The following is a 4,750-nucleotide window of genomic DNA, read 5'->3' as shown; positions in this document are numbered from 1 at the left end:
CAGCTCACTCTGCCACCCAGCTTGGCGTCCTCTGCAAATTTTGAGATAATACATTTAGTTCCCTCATATAAATCATTAACATATACTGTGAATAGCTGCAGTTCTAGCATTGAACCTCTAGTACTCCATTAGTCACTGCGTACCATTCAGAAATAGACTAATTTATTCCTACTCTTTGGTTAGCAGACCAAAAACAATTTTCTATCCATCTCAATACAGTACCCTTTAATCCCATGTGAGCTAATTTTACAGTTGAAGATGACCACCATGCATCCACAATTTCAAGGAGCACTTCATTAAGTACTCTTGAACAGAGATTGTCAGGCTCTGGGGATTTATCAGCCTTCAATCCTATTAATTTCTCCATTAATTGGTGGCATGGTGGCTCAGTGGTTAGCACTGCTATCTCACAGAGGCAGGGACCTGGGTTCGATTCCAGCTTCCAGCGACTGTCTTTGTGAAGTTTGCACATTCTCTCAGTGTCTGCGTGGGTTTCCTCCCACAATCCAAAGATATGCAGGCTAGGTGAAATGACCATGCTAAATTGCCATAGTGGTCAGGGATGTGTAGATTTGGTGCATTTGTCATGGGAAATGTAGAGCAGAGATTAAGAGAATGGGTCTGGGTGGGTTACTCTTTGGAGGGTCGGTGTGGACTTGTGGGGCCAAATAGCCTGTTTCCCCATTGTAGAGATTCTATGATTAATACAGATTTGCTTCAGTCTCCCTCTCACTAAACCCTGCGTTCCCCATAATTTCCAGTACATTACTTGTGCCCTCCTTTGTGAAAAGACAGAAGCGAAGTATGAATTTAGTAGCTTGTCAGCCATTTGTGTTCCCCATTGTTTATCTGTTTCTATCAGGGACATATTTTTCTCTTTACATGCTTACAGAAACTTTTACAGTCAGTTCTTATCCTTTCTGCAGGTTTATACTCATACTGTATTTTCTCCTTCTGAATCAACCCTATAGTTTTTTTTCATTGACTTCTAAACTGTTCCAACCCTCAGATCAATTGGTTTATTCTTATTAGACATTTTCATAGCAGTTTATTATAACTGACTATTTCAGAGGGCAGCACTATACTGCTGTTGGTCTAAAATAATTTGAAAGCCAAAGTGAGTGAGAATGCCAGATTTCATTCCCTGAACAGCACAGCAAAACCAGACATTTTTAATGACATGATCACCATTATTAATAATAGCTTTATTTAATTCTAGCTTTACATAATTAACTAAATTTCAATTCCCCAGTTGGTATGGTGGGACTTGAACTCATATATCCAGATCAATAATCCACACTTCTGTGCTATTCAGTAATATAACCATTATGCTACAGTGCTGCATGACTTATATACATAACCAAAACCAGCTAAAATAGTACCAACAGAGACACAGGATATTGTTTATTTTTTCCATTTCCTGCTAATTGTGATATTCTGATGCAGGATCAAAGGCAGATATTTTCTTCCCATTTCCTTGCAAATTTTCCAGCTTTTTTCATTGAAGTTTCTAACATTTGCAGGCAATAAAGCCACATGGGAACCAGTACAATCCTGTAATCACAAAGGTGGGCATTGTTTAACTTGTGAACACAGAACTGAATGTCATCAGGCTATTTATGGAAGAACAGCTCAAAGAACTGACTAAGAATTGAGTCATTTACATAGCAGAAATAGTGGACATGACTGAGAATCTTGACTGCTAGCCCTTTCTTTTGCTTATAGGCTTTGAAATTGAAGCATCCCAGCCAATTCTGGGAGGGGACTGCAGTTCAGTCCACTTGGTCAGTGGCACAGCGGCACAGTACCTTAAAACTTCTGAGATTGCACCTACTTTCCAGCCACTCATATCATTTCCAAGATACATTCAAACTTATGTTGATAGCTGGTTTCATGTCTATACTATTCCTCCCCTTCAGTTTGTTTAGGTTTATGGTTAGTTTATTCTAAAATTTACTGCCCTCAATGTTGACCAAATACTTATCTGAGTGAACTACTTATAGAGTTAAGACCATAAGACATAGGAGCGGAAGTAAGGCCATTCGGCCCATTGAGTCCACTCCGCCATTCAATCATGGCTGATGGGCATTTCAACTCCACTTACCCGCATTCTCCCCGTAGCCCTTAATTCCTTGTAACATCAAGAATTTATCAATTTCTGCCTTGAAGACATTTAGCGTCCCAGCCTCCACTGCACTCTGTGGCAATGAATTCCACAGGCCCACCACACTCTGGCTGAAGAAATGTCTCCGCATTTCTGTTCTGAATTTACCCCCTCTAATTCTAAGGCTGTGTCCACGGGTCCTAGTCTCCTCGCCTAACGGAAACAATTTCCTAGCATCCACCCTTTCCAAGTCATGTATTATCTTGTAAGTTTCTATTAGATCTCCCCCTAATCTTCTAAACTTCTAAGTTAAACTTAAGCTGTGCTAAATTGCCATGAGAAAGTACAGTATGGAGCAAAAGACTAGATATATTTAGGTTTGTCCTCCAATCGGATATTCTCTACTTGGAGACATTATTACTACCAGACTTCAATTCCCCCATGAAAGATCAGGAATCCACCATCCAGTCTATTGCTATTTAGCAGAAGTTCACATCAACAGCACTGCTCTTTGCCAACTGATTTAAAAAAACATTGCAAAACAATCCAAAAAATGGTCTGTTTGCTAATTAACATGCTGCATGCCATCATCTTACCTTTATTCGAGAGCAACAGCATGGCTGGCAAGCAACCTCTCAGCATGCAAGTTAACTGAAGATATTTCAAACAAATATGCTGTTTTGGAAAATGTGGGGGTGGGGGTGGGGGAATGGAGTCTCAGGGGAGCGTAGCACGAATAGCCAAGTTTCTGGTATCGAGACTGGCTCTAATGCAACAAGGGGTATGTCGGATTCCAAGAGATCAATTGTGTTAGGGGATTCTCTAGTCTGGGGTATAGACAAATGTTTCTGTGGCCAGCAGCGAAAAAGCAGAATGGCGTGTTGCTTCCTGGTGCCAGGATCAAGGATGTCTCTGAGAGGGTGCAGAATGTTCTCACGGGGGAGAGGGGCCAGCAAGAGGTCATTGTCCACATTGGAACCAATGACATAAAAAGGGAAAAGGTAGAGAGTCTGAAGGGAGATTACAGAGAGTTAGGTAGGAACTTAAAAAGGTGCTCAAGAGTAGTAATACCTGGATTACTCCTGGTGCTACAAGCTAGTGAGAGCAGGAATTGGAGGATAGAGGAGATGAATGCATGGCTGAGGAGCTGGTGTATGGGAGAAGGATTCACATTTTTGGATGATTGCAATCTCTTTTGGGGTAGAAATGACCTGTACAAGGAGGACAGATTGCACCTAAATTGAAAGGGGACGAATATAATAGGAGGGAAATTTGCTGGAGCTGCTTGGGAGGATTTAAACTAGTAAGGTGGTGGGTGGGTGGGACCCAGGGAGATAGTGAGGAAAGAGGTCAATCCGAGACTGGTACAGTTGAGACCAGAAGTGAGTCAAACAGCCGTCAGGGCAGGCAGGGACAAGGTAGGACTAATAAATTAAACTGCATTTATTTCAATGCAAGGGGCCTAACAGGGAAGGCAGATGAACTCAGGGCATGGTTAGGAACATTGGACTGGGATATCATAGCAATTACAGAAAAATAGCTCAGGGATGGGCAGGACTGGCAGCTTAATGTTCCAGAACACAAATGCTTCACGAAGGATAGAATGGGAAGCAAGAGAGGAGGGGGAGTGGTGTTTTCGATAAGGGATAGCATTACAGCTGTGCTGAGGGGGGATATTCCTGGAAATACATCCAGGGAAGTTATTTGGGTGGAACTGAAAAATAAGAAAGGATGATCACCTTACTGGGATTGTATTATAGATCTCCTAATAGTCAGAGGAAAATTGAGAAACAAATTTGTGAGGAGATCTCAGCTATCTGTAAGAATAATAGGGTGGTTATGGTAGGGGATTTTAACTTTCCAAATATAGATTGAGACTACCATAGTGTTAAGGGTTTAGATGGAGAGGAATTTGTTAAGCTTGTACAAGAAAATTTTCTGATTCAGTATGTGGATGTACCTACTAGAGAAGGTGCAAAACTTGACCTACTCTTGGGAAATAAGGCAGGGCAGGTGACTGAGGTGTCAGTGGGGGAGCACTTTGGGGCCAGCGACCATAATTCTATTCGTTTTAAAATAGTGATGGAAAAGGATAGACCAGATCTAAAAGTTGAAGTTCTAAATTAGAGAAAGGCCAATTTTGACGTATTAGGCAAGAACGTTCGAAAGCTGATTGGGGGCAGATGTTCACAGGTAAAGGTACGGCTGGAAAATGGGAAGCCTTCAGAAATGAGATAACGAGAATCCAGAGAAAGTATATTTCTGTTAGGGTGAAAGGAAAGGCTGGTAGGTATAGGGAATGCTGGATGACTAAAGAAATGGAGGATTTGGTTAAAAGAAGAAGCATATGTAAAGTACAGACAGGATAGATCGAGTGAATCCTTAGAAGAATATAAAGGCAGTAGGAGTATACTTGAGAGAGAAATCAGGAGGGCAAAACGGGGACATGAGATAGCTTTGGCAAATAGAATTAAGGAGAATCCAAAGGGTTTTTACAAATACGTTAAGAACAAAAGGGTAACCAGGGAGAAAATAGGGTGCCTCAAAGATCAGCAAGGCGGCCTTTGTGTGGAGCCGCAGAAAATGGGGGAGATACTAAACAAGTATTTTGCATCAGTATTTTCTGTGGAAAAGGATATGGAAGAT

The sequence above is a fragment of the Chiloscyllium plagiosum genome, unplaced genomic scaffold (genome assembly GCF_004010195.1).
Source record: "Chiloscyllium plagiosum isolate BGI_BamShark_2017 unplaced genomic scaffold, ASM401019v2 scaf_3334, whole genome shotgun sequence".
Taxonomy (NCBI): Eukaryota; Metazoa; Chordata; class Chondrichthyes; order Orectolobiformes; family Hemiscylliidae; genus Chiloscyllium; species Chiloscyllium plagiosum.
This window is presented reverse-complemented; position numbering follows the sequence as displayed.